We start from the raw sequence: 21,934 nt of genomic DNA, 5'->3' as shown, positions 1-21,934 counted from the left end.
GACACCTCAATCAGGTCTCCCCTCAGCCTCCTCTGTTCCAAAGAAAACAGACCCAGCATCTCCAATCTTTCCTCATAGCCAAAATTCTCCAGTCCAGGCAGCATTTTTGTAAATCTCCTCTGCACCCTTTCCAGTGCAATCATATCTTTCCTGTAATGTGGTGACCAGAACTGCACACAGTACTCCAGCTGCAGCCTAACCAGTGTTCTCTGTAATTCAAGCATAACCTCCTTGCTCTTGTATTCCATGCCGTGACTAATAAAGGCAAGTATTCCATATGCCTTCTTAACCACCTTATCCACCCTGCCGGCTACCTTCAGGGATCTGTGGACCTGCACTCCAAGGTCCCTTTGTTCCTCTACACTTTTCAGTGTCGTACCATTTAATGTGTATTCTCTTGCCTTGTTAGGCCTCCCCAGATGTATTACCTCACACTTATCTGGATTGAATTCCATTTGCCGTCATTCTGCCCACCTGACCAGTACATTGATATCTTCTTGCAGTCCGCAACTTTCTTCTTCATTATCAACCACACGGTCTATTTTAGTGTTATCTGCAAACTTCTTAATCATAGCCACAACATTTAAGTCCAAATCATTGATGTATACCACAAAAAGCAAGGGACCCAGCACTGAGCCCTGTGGAACCCCACTGGATACAGCCTTCCAGTCACAAAAACAACCATCAACCATTGCCCTTTGCTGCCTACCTCTGAGCCAATTTTGGATCCAACTTGCCACTTTGCCCTGGATCCCATGGGCTTTAACTTTTATGACCAGTCTGCCATGTGGGACCTTATTAAAAGCTTTGCTAAAATCCATATACACTACATCATACGCACTGCTCTCATCGACCCTCCTGGTTACCTCTTCAAAAAATTCAACCAAGTTAGTCAAATACAGCCTTCCCTTAACAAATCCATGTTGACTGTTCTTGATTAATCCATGTCTTTCCAAATGACCATTTAGCTTATCCCTCAGGACTTTTTCCAATAAATTTCCCACCACTGATTGGCCTGTAATTATTCGATCTATCCCTTTCTCCCTTTTTAAACAAAGGTACCACACCTGCTGTTGTGTAGGCATGCCTGTTTACTGTGTGATGTCTGTAACACTGTTATGCCACATTGAATTTACCCTTATATGTACACACCTTATCGGAACACCAGAGGGTGCTGCTGCTGGAGACCTAGGGGTTGCCTGCACACGACAGGTAACCCAGTATAAAAGGGAACTCACAGCTTGTTGTCATCACTCAGGAGCTGCAAATAAAGGACTACAGGTCAACTCAGTTTAAGTATCATACCCTGCCTCGTGGAGTCATTACTAAAGGTGCTTACATACACTACAACTGGCAACGGGAATACGAGATCACGAACTGCACACTCAACATGTCCAACCTCAGCAACTTTCAGTATTTTACAGAGGGGGAAGATTGGGATGCTTTTGTGGAAAGATTGGAACACTTCTTTACAGCCAACGACCTGGACGGGGACACACCGGCCACACTACCGAACAAACGCAGGGCCATCCTGCTTAGCAGTTGTGGGCCCACCATCTACGGTCTCGTCAGGGACTTACTAGCCCCGGAGAAGACAACCACCAAGAGCTATGAAGAACTTGTAACAATCATACAGGAACAACTAAAACCAAAAGAAAGCATCCTCACAGCCAGGCACCGGTTCTACACTTACCGGCGACCTGAGGGCCAAGAAATTGCCAAGTATGCTGCACACTTAAGAAGACTAGCTGCACCGTGTGAGTTTGGCGACCATCTTAATGAAGCACTAAGGGACATATTTGTCATCGGAATCAACCATGAAGACCTCCTACACAAATTGCTCTCGGCTGACATCACGGTCACTCTGCAGAAAGCAATTCAAGTGAGCCAGGCCTACATGGTTTTGGCCAGCGACTCCAGGCGAATACTGACCCAGGACTCTAAACTGGCGAGTGCATTGCACCGCATGGATAATTCTAAAGGCAGAAATGCTGCCCCGAGTCCCGCAACTCTGAGTCTGCCACATGGGGCAAACCGGATAGCCCCGTGCTGGCGCTGTGGAAGAAAAGACCACCACAGCCCTCCTGCAGGAAAGCCAGGAAATGGCTGCAGTACCAGCAGCACAAGGAGAAATACTTGTAATCAAAATGGCCGCCGCCATGCCCACCAGTGAGCATGGAGGAGCATCACATGACACCGAGCGGCCAATCGGATTTGAAGGCTCCCTTAAAGGAGACCGGTAACAAAGAAATTTAAAGGGGAAGTTTCAACTATTTGAGTACATGGACTTTAAAGCTAAAGATGCGATTAAAGGGTGCAAGTATGAAAATGTATGCAATGTAGCAATGAATTGTGATGCTGGTTTAACTAATGTGACTAATGATATGAATGCAGGTGTCAGTAAGGTTAAGAACAAGTTTATTATGCTTAACAGTAATGATAGAGATTGTGAAATGCCTAATGTAACCATGTCTGTTGAAACCAGGACACCCAAAAGTGATGCAAATGCTAGAATGTATAATGCAGGCTCGACTATGTGTGATCAGAGCCAAGGTGTCATGTATACCAGTAGGACACTGCCAAAGGGCACTGGGTCCTACAGGGTCCATGCTGATGCCAATGGAATCCCCCTGTGGGAGACCCCCAGGTCCAGCAGGCTACCTGACCATGTAGCCTGGACCTTTGGAACGAATGTGATGCCCCTTGCAGGACACATACACAGGCAGTGGGAGCAGACCCACTACAGGGACAGTGGTCAATGGGCAGCCCAACCACCACCAATGGCAACCTGCACCAGACCAGCCCTGCAGCCCCTGGCCACCAGGGCCAACACCAGGAGCATGAGGCCAATACCCTCCAGCTTCCCTGGCAAACCCTGGGATGACCTGATCCTCATCCCAATTGGTAGACAAGGAGCCCACCCAGTCTTGTGGCTCTGCCCACCATCCCACAACTACCCACATCACAGTGTATACACACCACCCACTGCTGCCGTGGCAGAATCCCGAGGGATCCCACAACAGTGACACCCACTTGGTTTGTGTGTGAGGGAGGGGAAACGTACGAGGTCAGCCTCAAGCACAGGGGTCACACCTGGCAACCACACAACTCTCACCACAACCTCCCATAGCCCACCACTGATCCCCTCCGCTGGTCATGACAATAAGGATATGAAAAATACTCAGGGGGAAGTATTGTTGTGTATGCATGCCTGTTTACTGTGTGATGTCTGTAACACTGTTATGCCACATTGAATGTAGCCTTATACTGTACACACCTTATTGGTACACCAGAGGGTGCTACTACTGGAGACCTAGGGGTTGCCTTTAAGTATCATACCCTGCCTCGTGGAGTCATTACTAAAGGTGCCTACATACACTACACCTGTAGCCAGAAAGGACTGGAAAATGATGGTCAGAGCCTCTGTTATTTCCTCTTTTGCTTCTCAACAGCCTGGAATACATTTCATCCGGGCCTGCGGATTTATCCACTTTCAAAGTTGCTAAGCCCCTTAATACTTCCTCTCTCACTATGTTTATGTCGTTTAATATTTCACACACCTCCTCCCTCATTGCAAAGTCTGCATTGCCCCTCTCTTTTGTGAAAACAGATGCAAAGTATTCATTAAGAATCATACCCACGTCTTCTGCCTCCACACACAGATTTCCTTTATAGTCTCTAATAGGCCCCACTCTTTCTCTTGTTATCCTCTTACCCTTAATGTATTTGACTTCATACATGACCTCATCTCTCTCATCTGGAGGGAGGAGAGCATGCCGGAAGATCTCAGAGATACAGTGATCATGACCATCTTTAAAAAAGGGGACAAGTCCGACTGCGGCAACTATAGAAGAATCTCCCTGTTATCAGCCACTGGGAAAGTCATCGCTAGAGTCCTCCTCAACCGTCTTCTCCCTGTGACTGAGGAGCTCCTCCCGGAGTAGATTTTGTCCCCTATGGGGCACAATGGACATGATTTTTGCAGCACGACAGCTGCAGGGAAAATGCAGGAAACAGCACCAGCCCTTGTACATGGCCTTCTTTGACCTTACAAAGGCCTTTGACACTGTCAACCGTGAGGGTCTATGAAGCGTCCTCCTCTATTTCGGATGCCCCCAAAAGTTCGGCACCATCCTCCGCCTGCTCCACGACGACATGCAGGCCGTGATCCTTACCAACAGATCCATTACAGACCGGGGTCAAGCAGGGCTGCATCATCGTCCCAACCCTCTTATCAATCTTCCTCGCTGCCATGCTCCACCTCCACAGTTGATAAGCTCCCCGCTGGAGTGGAACTAAACTACAGAACCAGTGGGAAGATGTTCAACCTTCGCTGCCTCCAGGCCAGATCCAAGACCACCCCAACCTCTGTCGTCGAGCTACAGTACGCGGCCTGCTTCTGCGCACAAATAGAGGCTGAACTCCAGGACATATCGACGTATTTACTGAAGCGTACGAAAGCATGGGCCTTACGCTAAACACCCATAAGACAAAGGTCCTCCACCAGCCTGTCCTCGCTGCACAGTACTGACCCCCCAGTCATCAAGATCCACGGCGCGGCCCTGGACAACATGGACCATTTCCCATACCTTGGGAGCCTCTTATCAACAAGAGCAGACATTGACGACGAGATTCAACTGCGCCTCCAGTGCGCCAGTGCAGCCTTCGGCTGCCTGAGGAAAAGAGTGTTTGAAGACCAGGCCCCCAAAACTTCCACCAAGTTCATGGTCTACAGGGCTGTAGTAATACCCGCCCTCCTGTATGGCTCAGAGACATGGACCATGTACAGTAGACACCTCAAGTCGCTGGAGAAATACCATTAATAAAATCTCCGCAAAATCCTGCAAATCCCCTGGGAGGACAGACGCACCAACATTTGCGTCCTCAAACAGGCCAACATCCCCAGCATTGAAGCACTGCCCACACTTGATCAGCTCCGCTGGGCAGGCCACATCGTCCGCATGCCAGACACAAGACTCCCAAAGCAAGCGCTCTACTCGGAACTCCTTCACGGCAAACAAGCCAAAGGTGGGCAGAGGAAACATTACAAGGACACCCTCAAAGCCTCCCTGATAAAGTGCAACATCCCCACTGACACCTGGGAAACCCTGGCCAAAGATCGCCCTAAGTGTAGGAAGTGCATCCGGGAAGGTGCTGAGCACCTCGAGTCTCATCGCCGAGAGCATGCAGAAATCAAGAGCAGGCAGCGGAAAGAGCGTGCGGGAAACCAGTCCCACCCACCCTTTCCCTCAATGACTATCTGTCCCACCTGTAACAGAGCCTGTGGTTCTCGTATTGGACTGTTCAGCCACCTAAGAACTCATTTTAAGAGTGGAAGCAAGTCTTCCTCGAATCCAAGGGACTGCCGATGATGATGATGTGAACACTGGGGGAATAAGTCCTTGAATCTGGAAGCAGGAGCAAGTGCTGTGGAGGAAGATCCTGGGATTCAAGAGGTGGAAAAGAATATCTAGGATCAATGGGAATCCAGGGTCCTGCAGACTTAAAGGAATTGTGGTGGTGGGGTGGGAGCGGTTATTTCAGCTAGCAAAATGGGGTCTGCACTAACCGTGCCTGGCCCCCAAACCATGTACCCGCCTGTTAGACTCAGACCAACCCAAATTTGTTCTGTTTTCGGTCTGTGAGGCTCCCCTCCCTACCTCTTTCCCCATTGTCAGCTAGTTCCGGCCTTTATGTTCCTGCCTTAAGCATCTTGTTTGACCGTCAATGTGTTCGGCCACTTACCCACTCTTAAGTAAACATAAATTCCCCTAAACAAACAAAAAAAATGAGTCTGTAAAGTGATCTAAGTTCCACTGCTGAAGCAGTTTCCAAGTTCCTATATGAAAAAAAATATCCTCGAGCCCCAAAAATGATTCAGATTCTGACCCAAAATGAAGAGGGGAGGGGCTTGCTGTGATTGACATGCACAGCAGTCAATGAGGAGGAAGCCAATGTTTCAAAGGCCACTTCCAGTTCGGCTTAACTCAGGTGTTGAAGTGAGTTACTATTCAACGATTCCATTGAGGGTGGAAGCACATTCTCAATAATGAATCTTTTTTTGCTTTCTCAATGACCACAGAAGAAAATACAGCTGCTGGTAATCTGAGGTTTTGTCCAATAATCTGTAAGGTTAATATTGAGCAATTAATAACAGAAAAGAAACGGTTGTTATCCAATGGGTTCCCTGTCTTTAATGCTTAATTTGAATGTGCTAGCCCAAATATGGGCACTGCGTTTAATATAAATGCAGGATGTTCTGAGCAGGAAGTGAAATAAACAAGATAGCACAATTCAGTTGGGTATTGGATTATCGCTGGAAAAGAGCAGCTCATCGTTGACAAGTGAGAAAGACACTGAGAGCAGATTGAGACACTAGTGCTGGTGACCTTAATATGCAGTAATTCACAACATCCTCTCTTTTACGGAGGTAAGGCTGAGGGAAGCAGTTTCGGTGTTCAAAGTCTCTGAATGATTGGTGATCCTTTTTAACAGATTGGACACCGCCAGTTATTTCAGCTGACTAGTGGGGACTTGTAATCGGCTCTCATTGCCTACGACTCAAAATTCTGCACAAAGGAAAATAAGACACTGACAATACAATGTTCCTATAGTGGGGATGCTGCAGACTTAATCCTTCTTCTTCTTAGGCAGTCCCTCGGAGTCGAGGATGACTTGTTTCCTCACTCATGAGTCTGATGCAGGACCTACAGTCTCTGTCACAGGTGGGGCAGACGGTGGTTGAAGGGACAGGTGGACAGGGTGCTTGGGTTGTTGTGCGTTCCTTCCGCTGTTTGCGCTTGGCCTCCGCGTGCTCCTGACGAAAAGACTCGAGGCGTTCGACGCCTTCCCGGATGCTTTTTCTCCACTTTGAACGGTCTTGGGCCAGGGATTCCCAGTGTTGCCGGTGGGGATGTTGCATTTTACCAAAGAGGCTTTGGGTGTCCTTGAAGTGTTTCCTCTGCCCACCTGGGGCTCGCTTGCCGTATTGGAGTTCGGAGTAGCGTGCATGTTTTGGGAGTCTAGTATCGGGCATGTGGGCGATGTGGCCTGTCCATCGGAGCTGATCGAGTGTGGTCAGTGCTCCGATGCTGGGGATGTTGGCCTGAGCGAGAACACTGACGTTGGTGTGCCTATCCTGCCAATGGATTTGCAGAATCTTGCGGGGGCTGCATTGCTTGAGGTGCCTGCTATACATAGTCCATGTCTCTGAAGCATATAGGAGGGCGGATATCACTACTGCTCTGTAGACCATGAGCTTGGTGTCGGGTTTGAGGTCCTGGTCTTCAAACACTCTCTTCCGAAGGCTACACGGGCACACCAGTGTTGGACCTCGTTATCGACATCTGGCAGTAGGCACCCGAGGTATGGAAAATGGCTCATGTTGTCCAAGGCCTCGTCATGGATCTTGATAATCAGGCTTAATGCATTTTGATTAGGAGTATGTGAAATTCTAGTATGGTACAAATACTTCAAAAAGTTTAAGAAGGCGGCTCACCACCACCTTCTCCAGGGCAATTAGGGATGGGCAATAAATGCTGGCCTTGCCAGCGACACCCACGTCCCGTGAATGAATTAAAATAAACATGTATGAATGTTTACATACCTACCCCCACCCTTATCCCCACTCCCAACCCCACCCCTACCCCTACCCTTAGCCCTACCCCCACCATGGCTTAACTGCACACACATTAATGCAATTTGCTTCACTTTGTATTATATCCATATTTACTCATTGCAAATTGCAGTGGATGAAATCCCATGTAACGTTTAATTGGTATCAACTAGATAAGTGCATTTTATAGACGGGATTTGAGTTTTGTTTGGCAATAAAAGTTGTATTGTCCATTTTTGTGTCTTTCTTCAGGAGTGTGTCCTTTTCTTGGCCGGGATGGGTTTCCAATCACGTTTCCTGCATGGCTTGTGCTCCAATTTGGCAGAGCAAGCTAACACACGGCTGGCGAAGAGTTTTAGCAATCATTTGTCTCATATCGCGCTCTTATAGCCTGTGGGTCCAGCCTTCATTTAAATATCAATGTGGCTTGTGTTGCAGATTGTACCATTGTACAAATGGACATCCATTTATCATACGATTACATTATTACAGGCACATTCTGCACAGAGATTTTTTTCAGAATAATTCAACCATTCAGACAATTTATCTTGCAAAAATTTCCAGCCCTAACGATGCACACCAGAGTCAATAAGTTTAATGCTGCACTGACTCATAATGAGGAACAGCATCTTTCCGCAATGCATTGAATTTAGAATGCTATATCTGTTCAGAAATATTCTTTGAACATAGGAACAGGAGCCTGCTGAATTTGTATTGGCGATGTGCTGTCTCCCATTTCGTGCTCCCAGTTAAGCCCATGGTTGAAATATTGGGCACAAGTTTCGAGCCGCGCCTAGAACGGCGCAGTCCCGACCTGGACGCCCGTTTTTCACGCCACAAAGTGCGCCTAAAAAAACCCTCCAGATTCTCCACCTCCCTGCAGGTCCTCTGGCCCTCGGCGCAGCGCAGCAGGAGCTGTAGGGGGCGGAGCAAGGTCCCTGCGCTGAAAACAGTGCCGGGACCTCTGCACATGCGCGCTACAGTGGGCGCGCAAGTGCAGTAGCTCCAGGCGCCCGAAACTGTGTGGGAGGGGCCCGAAGCACGCAGCCCCTAGCCCTGGGCGAATGGCCTCACTGGGGCTGTGTGAATAAGGCTCCTCCCACGGCCAGCTCCTGCTTCCTCCCGACCCGACTCGACTCCCGCTTCCCGCCTCCAGACCGGACCCGACACTAACTCCCGTTCCCCCCCCCCCACCCCCCCGGACCCGACCCGACCTGACTCTCGCTCCTGCTCTCTTCCCCCCCCCCCCCCCAACTGGACCCAACCCGACTCCTGCTCCCGCTCCCTCCCCGCCCCCCGACTGGACCCGACCCGACTCGTGCTCCCGCTCCCCCCCCCCCCCAAACTGGACCCGACTCGACTCCCGCTCCCCCCCCCCCCCCCCGACTGGACCCGACCCGACTCCCGCTCCCCCCCGCCCCTGCCCCTGGACTGGATCCGACCTGACCTCCCTCTCCCCGACCTGACCTCCCTCCCTCCCTCCCTCCCTCCCCCTGACCTGAACCGAACCGACAAAAAATCTGCAAAGGGATATAGACAGGCTAAGTGGGCAAAAACTTGGCAAATGGAGTATAATGTGGGAAAATGTGAGGTTATCCACTTTGGCAGGAAAAATAAAAAAGTAAATTATTATTTAAATGGGGAGAGAGATTACAAAATACTGCAGTACAGTGGGACCTGGGGGTCCTTGTGAATGAAACACAAAAAGTTAGTATGCAGGTACAGCAAGTAATCATGAAGGCAAATGGAATGTTGGCTTTTATTGCAAGGGGGATAGAGGTATAAAAGCAGGGAAGTCCTGCTACAACTGTACAGGGTATTGGTGAGGCCACACCTGGAGTACTATGTACAGTTTTGGTCTCCTTATTTAATAGGGATATACTTGCATTGGAGGCTGTTCAGAGAAGGTTCACTAGGTTAATTCCAGAGATGAGGGGGTTGACTTATGAAGAAAGGTTGAGCAGGTTGGGCTTATACACATTGGAATTCAGAAGAATGAGAGGTGATCTTATTGAAACATATAAGATACTGAGGGGGCTCGACAAGGTGGATGCAAAGAGGATATTTCCACTTATGGGGGAATCAAGAACTAGGGGGCATAGTTTAAGAATACGAGGTCGCCCATTTAGAACTGAAATAAAGAGGAATTTCTTCTCTGAGAGTCGTGAATCTGTGGAATTCTCTACCCCAGAGAGCTGTGGAGGCTGGGTCATTGAATATATTTAAGGTGGCGATAGACAGATTTTTGAATGATAAAGGAGTGAAGGGTTATGGAGAGCGGGCAGGGAAGTGGAGCTGAGTCCATGATCAGATCAGCCATGATCATATTGAATGGCGGAGCAGGCTCGAGGGGCCAAATGGCCTTCTCCTGCTCCTATTTCTTATGTTCTTATGATATTACTGGCGGAAAATCTACTCCAAAATATTTAACCATTTTTAAAAAGTGAGCAAATGCCTGCTGTCCCACCCCATTGAATATATAAATCCAGACACGTATACAGGAAAAAAAGGAACACGATGAAATGTTATATTTTAAAATGATTTTATTTTATTTTTTGCTAATTGAGGTGGATGATCTTAACTCTGGGGAATGAAATCGCCACAATGTGCATTGTGAACATCAGACACTCCCAGATATAGTTCAGTCAGATGCAGATTAAAGCAGGTCACAGAGACTTCATTCTGCAACACATTGTATATTAGCTCGCTAGTCAGTGTGAAAGATAATTGTATGTTGTCGTGCTCATTAAGAGTCCCATTTTCTTATTAAAGGTATGAATGAAGGTGACAGTTAAAAGGCCAAGTGTTGTCCAGTTCTGTACTGGAATGCACACATTGCATTTATCACCATTTTGAAACCTTGAAGCAATTGGCTAGTAGTTACGCTTGATGCTGGAATGATTAAGGGCCGTAATAAAGGGAGCTTAAAAAAAACGTCGTGTTAATTTCCATGACAAGTTAGGTAGTTCTGCGTATTTATTTTTAGATCAAGTCTAACTTACTAACTTACAACCTTACTAAGTCCAACTATCTAACTGCTCGTTGAAAATACCCCAATCGAATAGCTTCTAAACCAAGACTACGTTACAGCATCATTCCAAGAGTAGGAATCAGTGATTTATTTTGACCTTGTGGGCTTCAAATATAATAAAAACATGAGAGAGAAAGGAATAAGAAGGGTTAGGTGATGTAGGGTGGGAGGAGATTCGTGTGGAGCAGAAACACTGGCACAGACCAGTTGGGCCGAATGGCCTGTTTGTGTGCAGGCGATGCTATACGTAATCGATACATTACCCTGCCATCATCCAGTTACCACCTCTGTAGTATTGCCTGCCTCCATATCTACCTCACCACACTGGTTGTTGGAACTCCCATCCCAGATTTTCTGGTCATTATCACATTGCTGTTTGTGGGAGCTTGCTGTGCGCAAATTGGCCGCCGCGTTTCCCACATTACAACAGTGACTACACTCCAAAAGTACTTAATTGGCTGTGAATCGCTTCGAGACGTCCGTGGGTTGTGAAAGGCACTATATAAATATAAGTCTCTTCTTTATCGCCTGCAGATTTGATTTCTCCAATGCTCTCCTCACTGCTGTCCTGACTTCCACCTCACACAAACTCTTAACTCGTCCAAAACTCTGTGGCCTCCATGTGGTCCGACACCTCTGTCACCCAGTTCTCACCAACCTCCGCTTCTCCCAGTCCCCTAATGCATTGATTTATTCTTTACCTCACTTACAATATCCCTTGAAGATTTTGCCCTGACCTCCACCAGCCCTCTGCCTCGGTTTGTATGCTCCACTCTTCCAGCTCTGACCCGCTGAGTTACCCGTCATCCCTCCCTTGTCTATTTGTGGCAGAACCTTCAACCGACGTGGCCAGGAACTGTGGACCTCTGCGGCTCCCCCACCCCGCCCCCACTACCTTCAAAAGCCTCCTTAAAACATTCTGAGGAGGATTGACAGGGTAGATGCTGAGAGGATGTTTCCTCTGGCTGGAGTGTCTAGAACTAGGGAGCACAGCTTCAGGATAAGGGGTCGGCCATTTAAGACTGAGATGAGGAGGAATTCCTTCACTCAGAAAGTTGTGAATCTTTGGAATTCTCTACCCCAGAGGGCTGTGGATGCTGAGTCTCTAAATATATTCAGGGCTGAGATAGATAGTGTTATGTATGTAACCCTAGGCAACCTGTACCATTACGCCACCAGAGGGCCTACCTGTTGGAGTCCCAAGGGATCCCAGCATCCCTTGGGAGCACTGTATAAGCAGGCCTCCCATGCTGTATCAGCATTCTGGAGTTTAATTAAAGGACTAAGGTCACACTTACACATTGGCTACAGTACTCAGTTGGATTACTTTATTATGAGCATAACAGATAGATTTTTGGAATCAAGGGATTATGGAGATCAGGCAGGAAAGTGGAGTTGAGGTCGATGATCAGCCCTGATCTTATTGAATGGCGGAGCAGGCTCGAGGGGCCGTCGGGCCTACTCCTGCTCCTATTTCTTATGTTCTTATGTTCTAAAACCTATCTCTTCAACGGTACTTTTCTCAGCTTCTCCAGCTGCTCTCCGACCTCCTCTTGTTCCTCCTGTCGGCGCTGTGTTATGAAGTACTTTTGGACATACCGTCACATTGAAACATGAAATGCAAGTTGTTGAGGTTGCAATGGCTGGTGCAGTACAGAGTCTAGCAGGCCAGTTCAGACCGGGGACCTTCCCAGTGTGTGCGGTACAGAACCATGTCAGGTGGTACAGTTATCCACTGTGCTATTCAAAGAGTCCATCATATCAGAGTAATGCCCTCATCTATAAATTGACTGTGAAATGATCTTTTTAGTAATATCACCGGGGCAGAATCTTTTTTCATTTTAAAATTGCTTGCTGGATAAAACATTTTCCATCTCTTTTGCATCCAATCTTTTCCGTCATTCCAAGAAGCAAGTTGCTATTTCATAGAATCGTGCCACACCGAAGGAGGCCATTCGGCCCACCGTGCCTGTGCTGGCTCTTGCAAAGAGCTGTCCAATTAGTCCCACACTCCTGCTCTTTCCCCGTAGCCCTGCAGATTTTTCCTTTTTAAATATTTATCTAATTTCCTTTTGAAAGTTATTATTGAAGGAGCTTCCACCACCCTTTTAGGCAGTGCGTTCCAGATCATAACAAGTCACTGCGTAAAAACATTCTCCTCGTCTCCCCTTGGGTTCTTTTATCGATTTTCTTAAATCTCTGACCTTTGGTTACTGCCAATGGAAACCGCTTCTCCCTACCTACTCTGTCAAAACCCCTCATCATTTTTGAACACCTCTAACAAATCTCCCTTAACCTTGGAACGTTTTACTCGGTTAAAGACGATATTTAAATGAAAATTGTTGTTAACATTCTAAGGAGAACATCAGACCATAAGAAATAGGAGCAGGAGTAGGCCATCTGGTCTCTCGAGCCTGCTCCGCCATTCAATAAGATCATGGCTGATCTTCTACCTCAACTCCACTTCCCTGCACTATCCCCATATCCCTTGATTCCCTTAATATCCAAAAATCTATCAATCTCTGTCTTGGATAGACAATTCCAAAGATTCACCACCCTCCGAGTGAAGAAATATCTCCTCATCTCAGTCCTGAATGGCCGACCCCTTGTTCTGAGACTGTGACCCCTGGTTCTAGACTCCCCAGCCAGGGGAAACATCCTCCCTGCATCTACCCTGTCAAGCCCTGTAAGAATTTTGTGTGTCCCAGCTTCTCAAGACTCTCCACTTAACTGAAATCCCTCATCACGGGTATCATTCTAGTAAATCGCCTCCGTTCCCTCTCCAAGGTCTTGCGCTCTTAAACGTAAAATTAGAGTGAAAAAGAAGGAGTCGCCTATGTTGGGAGGTTTCCTGTGTTGTGCACTTTCCGTTTTTGTAGTGGCACACCCGTACACTCTCGTTGCTCACGTACTGAATACATGCACCACAAGATGACTCAGCTCGTACTGAGTAATTGGCGCAATGGTTAATACGTCCTTGCTGTCCCTTGAAGACAATGCTAGCATGTAATGCTGTCGCAGTGGGAAGCTTTTGCTGCCCGTATATTCCCACTAAATTCGACAGTGATTCAATAACAGCACCCTAGCGAGCGTTAATGAATCCTTGTAGCTGCGTGACGCAGAGGAAATTCATATCCAGCATAAATAAGCAGGATCTTTCTGACAAAGTATTAGTGTAACTCAGTGGGTGGTCAGAACTCTGCTTTGACTGCTACCGGTATTGCCCTTTTAATAAACGAGGAATAACGGCAGCTGGCTTATCGCAACAAATGACAGTGGGGCTAATTGGTGTTTTCCTCAACGGTTATTAAGTTGCCTGTGGACCAATATTTTTTCGATAGACAGACTTCGCAGAGCCTTCAGCTTAGCTGGAGTTGTGTTGTGTTGTCCACCCGACACCCCTCCGAAGGAAGAGGGCTGACCTGCCACCTCCTGCGCAGTGGGTCTCTGATCTCTGGCATGCAACGACCCCCTCCACTTACAACAGTAGGTTGCTGGTTGAAGGAAGACGCTTTTAAAGCCACTTGGACATTTTCCCCACTGTTGTCTCCCACTCTTTTTCTGAATCATTGGCACTGCATTAACAACTGGAACAAACATCTGCCCAGGAGCCATGGTGCCCACAGAGTGTGTTCTCTTTATCCTCTCCCCTGCCCCCACCTTCCCCCATCCCAAGTGGTTCAACTTCTGATTCGCTGAAACAAAGCTTGTGTGGCTGCTACTCTTTGTGTTTTTGCCCGCCCTTTTCCTCTCGGTGGTGGGATTTCACACGCCATTGCCAGAAATACCATTTGGCTCATTTGCAAAGGAGACTAGGTATATATTCTCTAGAGTTTAGAAGAATGAGAGGTGATCTCATTGAAACATACCAAATTCTTACAGGGCTTGACAGGGTAGATGCAGGAAGGATGTTTCCCCTGGCTGAGGAATCTAGAACCGGGGGGAGTGGCGGGGTTGGGGGGGGGGCAGGGGGCATGTTCTCAGAATAAGGGGACGGCCATTTAGGACTGAGATGAAGAAAAATGTCTTCACTCAGAGGGTGGTGAATCTTTGGCATTCTCGACCCCAGAGGGCTTTGGAGGCTCAGACTTTGAGTACATTCAAGTCAGAGATCGATAGATTTTTGGATATTAAGGGAATCAAGGGATATGGGTATAGTGCGGGAAAATGGAGTTGAGGTAGAAGATCAACCATGATCTTATTGAATGGCGGAGCAGGCTCGAGGGGCCAAATGGATTACTAATCCTAATCCTTATGTCCTTATGTACCCGTTAAGCTGCAGCTCCCATACAGCCGCCTCACTGGATGTCGAATGTGAAAAACCGCGCTTGTGCAATATTTTGAATGGGCTCCACCCAAAAAATAATTAAAGGGAACATTGGTGATAAGAATTAAATATTTCACTTTGTTACAATTCTTCGCACAGCAGATTCCTTGGACATCTGCTTCCAATTATCTCGAGGGTGATGTATGAGGAGGCAAGGGAATGGTTGCTTGTCTGTTCGCTCAGGGAATTCCTGCAGTCCGTGTGGTGAAGGTACTCCCACAGTGCAGTTAGGGTGGAAGTTCCAGGATTTTGACCCAGCGACGATGAAGGGACGGTGATATATTTCCAAGTCAGGATGGTGTGTGACCTTGGAGGGGAACGTGGAGGTGATGGTGTTCCCATGCACCTGCTGCCCTTGTCTTTCTAGGTGGTAGAGGTTGTGGGTTTGGGAGGTGCTACCAAGAAGCCTTGGCGAGTTGCTGCAGTGCATCTTGTAGATGGTACACACTGCAACCACGGTGCGCCGGTGGTGGAGGGAGTGAATGTTTAAGGTGGTAGATGGGGTGCCAATCAAGTAGTTGGATTGGAGCATTAATCTTATACTTATTCTAAATAGATAACAGTGTAACACTAAGGATGAAATAGCAACGCATTTGGAAAGCAGTGACAGGATCGGTCCAAGTCAGCACAGATTTATGAAAGGGAAATCATGCTTGACAAATCTTCTGGAATTTTTTGAGGATGTAACCAGTAGAGTGGACAAGGGAGAACCAGTGGATGTGGTGTATTTGGACTTTCAAAAGGCTTTTGACAAGATCCCACACAAGAGATTGGTGTGCAAAATCAAAGCACATGGTATTGGGGGTAATATACTGATGTGGATAGAGAACTGGTTGGCAGACAGGAAGCAGAGAGTCAGGATAAACGGGTCCTTTTCAGAATGGCAGGCAGTGACTAGTGGAGTGCCACAGGGTTCAGTGCTGGGACCCCAGCTCTTTACAATATACATCAACGATTTGGATGAAGGAATTGAGTGTAATATCTCCAAGTTTGCAGATGACACCAAGATGGGTGACGGTGTGAGCTGTGAGGAGGACGCGAAGAGGCTGCAGGGTGACCTGGACAGGTTAGGTGAGTGGGCAAATGCATGGCAGATGCAGTATAATGTGGATAAATGTGAGGTTATCCACTTTGGTGGCAAAAACACGAGGACAGAATATTATCTGAATGGCGGCAGATTAGGAAAAGGGAAGGTGCAACGAGACTTGGGTATCATGGTTCATCAGTCATTGAAAGTTGGCACGCAGGTACAGCAGGCGGTGAAGAAAGCAAATGGTATGTTGGCCTTCATAGCTAGGAGCATGGAGGTCTTACAGCAGTTGTACAAGGCCTTAGTGAGGCCTCACCTGGAATATTGTGTTCAGTTTTGATCTCCTAATCTGAGGAAGGACGTTCTTGCTATTGAGGGAGTGCAGCGAAGGTTCACCAGATTGATTCCCGGGATGACTGGACTGACATATGAGGAGAGACTGGATCAACTGGGCCTTTATACATTGGAGTTTAGAAGGATGAGAGGGGATCTCATAGAAACATACAAGATTCTGACAGGACTGGACAGGTTAGATGCAGGAAGAATGTTCCCAATGTTGGGGAAGTCCAGAACCAGGGGACACAGTCTTAGGATAAGGGGTAGGACATTTAGGACCAAGATGAGGAGAAACTTCTTCACTCAAAGAGTTGTTAACCTGTGGAATTCCCTGCCGCAGAGAGTTGTTGATGCCAGTTCATTGGATATATTCAAAAGGGAGTTAGATATGGCGATTACATCTAAGGAGATCAAGGGGTATGGAGAGAAAGCAGGAATGGGGTACTGAGGGAATGATCAGCCATGATTTTATTGAATGGCGGTGCAGGCTCGAAGGGCCGAATGGCCTACTCCTGCACCTATTTTCTATGAATGAATTAACACGCAGAGGAGGAACAGGAGAGGGCTTGTATCGTGCATTTACAATTCAGGCGTGATTGTGCTCCAGCATACGAACCCAAGCTTCACTCCTCGTGCTATAAACGCCCAAATCAACATGTGTTCAGCATTGATGTGTGAGTATTGTGACATTTCTTCTAGTAAGAATACAAGAATATCAGAAATAGGAGCAGGAGTAGGCCATTTGGCCCCTCGAGCCTGCTCCGCCATTCAATAAGATCATGGCTGATCTGATCACGGACTCAGCTCCACTTCCCCGTCCATTCCCCATAACCCCTTATCCCCGTATCGCTCAAAAATTTGTCTATCTCCACCTTAAATATATTCAATGACTCAGCCTCCACAACTCTCTGAAGCAGCGAATTCCACAGATTTACAATCCTCAGAGAAGAAATTCCTCCTCATCTCAGTTTTAAATGGGCGCCCCCTTATTCTGAGACTATGCCCCCTAGTTTTAGTTTCCCCTATGAGTGGACATATTCTCCTTGCATCCATCTTGTCGAGCCCCCTCATTATCTTATAAGTTTCAATAAGGTCACCTCTCATTCTTCTGAACTCCAATGTGTACAGGTAGAACCTGCTCAACCCTTCCTCATGGGCATGTTTATCTCTGTGGATGGGATACATGGACTTGCTTATTTTTTTTCCTTGTTATGCCTTTTTTTTTTAACTCTTTTTTTTTGAATGGTGGTTATCTGGATGAACTCATCCCCTCCCAAATTTTTAAATCTGATTCTTTGAGTATTTGGCTTGCTGCTACGTAGCCTCAACTGACCGTTTTGCCAGCTACCAGGAGGCATCACAGTTCATCAAGGCACGAACCGCTCCTCTGACTCCCCCTCACTCCTGTGGGGAGACTTGTAAACTCTGCTCAAGACCTGATGGAGAAGGCTCAGATTAGAAACTAAGCAACAACAACAACCTGCATTTATATAGCACCTTTAAAGTGCTAAAGCATCCTAAGGTGCTTCACAGGAGCGTTATCAGACAAACTTTGACCACATAAAGAGATACTGACCGTGCCCTAACTCCCACCGAGTCCCGCTCACGCATCACCCACTGTGCTCGCTGCCCGTGTCCTAACTCGCACTGAGTCCCGCTCACGCATCACCCACTGTGCTCGCTGCCCCCTGTCCTAACTCGCACTGAGTCCCGCTCACCCATCACCCACTGTGCTCGCTGCCCCCTGTCCTAACTCACACCGAGTCCTGCTCACCCATCACCCCTGTGCTCGCTGCCCTCTGTCCTAACTTGCACCGAGTCCCGCTCACCCATCACCCCCTGTGCTCGCTGGCCGGTGTACTCACTCGCACTGAGTCCCACTCACCCATCACCCCCTGTGCTCGCTGCCCGTGTCCTAACTCGCACCCAGTCCCGCTCACCCATCACCCCTGTGCTCGCTGCCCCCTGTCCTAACTCGCAACGAGTCCTGCTCACCCATCACCCCCTGTGCTCGCTGCCCGGTGTCCTAACTTGCACCGAGTCCCGCTCACCCATCACCCCCTGTGCTCGCTGCCTGGTGTCCTAACTTGCACCGAGTCCCGCTCACCCATCACCCCCTGTGCTCGCTGCCTGGTGTCCTAACTCGCACCGAGTCCCGCTCACCCATCACCTCCTGTGCTCGCTGCCCCCTGTCCTAACTCTCACTGAGTCCCACTCACCCATCACCCTTGTGCTCGCTGACCTACACTGGCAAGTTTTTGCTGTAGTGAGGCTGGAGGTGCAAGTATGGGGTTCGGGAGCCTGCGAAGCTCCATCTATTGATGACTGCATGCAACAAAATGGTTAGGTACCCAAATAAGGAGCCTGCGAATTTTGAATAAGAATGTGCTGTGTACTCAGTTGAAATATTTGACAATATATACCACGTCTCTGTGAAATTGTTCCAAAGCCCAAAGGTAATCAGAGGAAAAACTGGGACACCAATCAAACCTTAGAAACAAAATATTCAACCTTGGCTAGTTAAATTCCATAGATGCCATTCCTACTGTCCCAATGGGACAGGAACTACAGTGTTTCATCGGGTATTTGGTTATTTACAGCAGGGCCGATCATTCCCATTCTCAACAGATATTTCTCCAGTCCCTTTCCGAAGCAAAATGTAATTTCATTAAGAATTGATGTGTTGTTAAATCATTGCACAGTTTTATCGCATAATATTTGCAGGAGAAAAGATTGGCAGATTGGGATTGTTGATGAAGGCTGTTCATAGGTTGGTAAGAGCGCGCAGCTTTGGGCAAGGTAATATAATGTCATGTCCATGGGGTGTTGGGTCAGAGGGATATCGAGGGGCCTGAATACATCGTGAGAGCTCTTGGAGGAGAACAGGGCAGACTCCAGGTCCTTTGAACAAAGATGTAGCATGAGCTGCTTTTAGTGGGAGTCTAACTGTTAGACTTGAGCACAAAATCTCGTCTGACATTTCAGTACCAGTACTGAGGGAGCGCTGCTCTGTTGGAGTTGCTGTCTTTCATGATACGATGTTAAACCGAAGCCCCGCCTGCCCTCTCAGGTGGACATATAAGATTCCATGCCACTATTTCGAAGAAGAGTAGGGGGGGTTCAGTTCACCCCGGTATCCTGGCCAATATTTATCCCTCAACCAGCACCATTAAAAAGCTGATTATCTGGTCATTATCACATTGCTGTTTGTGGGATCTTGCAGTGCGCAAATTGGCCGCCGCGTTTCTTACATTACAACAGTGAGGACACCTCAAAGATATTCCATTGGCTGTAAAGCACTTTGAAGCAGTTCAGAGAAGGTTCACTAGGTTGATTCCGGAGATGAGGGGGTTGACTTATGAGGAAAGGTTGAGGAGGTTGGGCCTCTACTCATTGGAGTTCAGAAGAATGAGAGGCGATCTTATTGAAATATATAAGATAATGAGGGGGCTCGACAAGGTGGATATTTCCACTCACAGGGAAAACTAAAACTAGGGGGCATAGTCTTAGCATAAGGGGCTGCCCATTTAAAACTGAGATGAGGAGGAATTTCTTCTCTCAGAGGGTTGTAAATCTGTGGAATACTCTATCCCAGAGAGCTGTGGAGGCTGGGTCATTGAATATATATATTTTCACCAGCACAAATGAGATTTTATACCTGATCCTGAATCGTATCAGGTCTTTCAATGCAGCATGACTGAAGTGTGTGTGTTAGTGCACTTATAGGAAATTTAGGGCTGGATTTTGCTGCAGCGAGATATCTCACTGCGTGCCCCGATAGTTAGAATTTTTTCTGCTTCCTTTAGGACAACATTTTTTTGTGCTGTAACTTGCTGTACGTGCGATCTGAAAACAGGGGCAATGGGGCATCTCATCATCATTATCATCATAGGCAGTCCCTCGAAGCGAGGATGACTTGCTTCCACGCCAAAGAGGGATGAGTTCACAGGTGTTTCAGTGAAGGACCTAATATTCCGGATCCCGAACTACATCCTGAATGGTGGAAGATGCCTGTGCGTGGATTTTTTTAACGTGTGGTGGCCGTTGCACACCAGCCACCACACGTTAACAGAACTTGGTCTTGGTCCGGTGGCAAGGATTACCCAAGACGACTGGAGACCAGCTCTGCATCTGGGAGCTCAGTGAACGGTGGGACCAACAGTATATCTCCTTAATCAATGAGATTTGAGGAAATGGGTTGAATTGGAGTGAAATTAGGTACAGGTACAGAAAGATAAATAAAGAGAGGGAAAGAATGGTTGGATTAAGAGAGAGAAAAAAGAGACAGAAAGAAAAAGAAAGAAAAAAACTCGACATAAGAACTAGGAGCAGGAGTACGCCATTTGGCCCCTCGAGCCTGCTCCGCCATTTAACAAGATCATGGCTGGTCTGATCCTGGCCTCAACTCCTCCTTCCGGTACTATCCCCATATCCCTTGATTCCCTTAGTTCTCACTTTATTTAGAATTTAATTAGGATTTAAAATGTTGCCATTTTTAAATTCTCCAACAGCAAGAAAGAGACACCACAATCTACATTGTTGAATTTCTGGGCCAGAGAGGTTGACTGGAATTGCATTAACAATGATGACATCGTTAAAAAGGGTCATCATCATCATAGCCGGTCCCTCGAACGAGGATGACTTACTTCCACGAGAGTTCACAGATGTTTCAATGAAGGACCCGATGTTCCAGTCCTGAACTCCAGTTGAGGGGGTGGAAGATGCCTGTGCGTGAATTTTTTTAACGTGTGGTGACCATTGCACATCAGCCACCACACGGGCCTGACAGAGCTAGGTCTTTATCCAGTGGCAAGGGTAAACCAGGATGACTGGAGACCTGCTGTGTGTTATAAATGCATATCTATGATGTAATGATGTACTGAACACTAGACCTGAATGTATCTTCACCCTGTATATACCATACCTGTACACCAGAGGGTGCTGCTGCTGGAGACCTAAGAGTCACCTGTACACTGCAGGTAACCCAGTATAAAAGTGAGCTCACCTCTTGGTGTCCTCACTCTAGGAGCTGCAATAAAGGACTACAGTCTGTACAGTTCAAGTGCCATACCCCTGCCTCGTGGAGTCATTAATAGAGTGCCTACATACACAATAACTGGTGATGAGGTCAAGAATTCCAAGCACAACATGTTTAATCTCAGCAACTTCCAACAATTCACATATGGGGAAGATTGGGATGCCTTCGTGGAAAGGTTAGAACACTTCTTCATCGCGAACAACCTGGCTGGGGACTCACCGGCCACACTTATGAACAAACGCAGGGCCATCCTGCTCGGCAGTTGTGGGCCCACTATCCATGGCCTCGTCAGGGACCTGCTAGCCCCAGCGAAGACAACAACCAAGAGCTATGGGGAACTCATAACCTTAATACAAGAGCAACTAAAACCCAAAGAAAGCATCCTCACAGCCAGGCACTGGTTTTACACTCACCGGCGACCCGAAGGCCAAGAAATTGCTAAGTATGCTGCAGATTTAAGAAAGTTGGCTGCACCGTGTGATTTTGGCGACCACCTCACAGAAGCACTAAGGGACATATTCGTTATCGGAATCGGCCACAAGGGCCTCCTCCACAAA

This window comes from Pristiophorus japonicus, chromosome 5 (assembly GCF_044704955.1).
Source record: "Pristiophorus japonicus isolate sPriJap1 chromosome 5, sPriJap1.hap1, whole genome shotgun sequence".
In the NCBI taxonomy this organism is placed as follows: Eukaryota; Metazoa; Chordata; class Chondrichthyes; family Pristiophoridae; genus Pristiophorus; species Pristiophorus japonicus.
Note: the sequence above shows the minus strand (reverse complement) of the source record.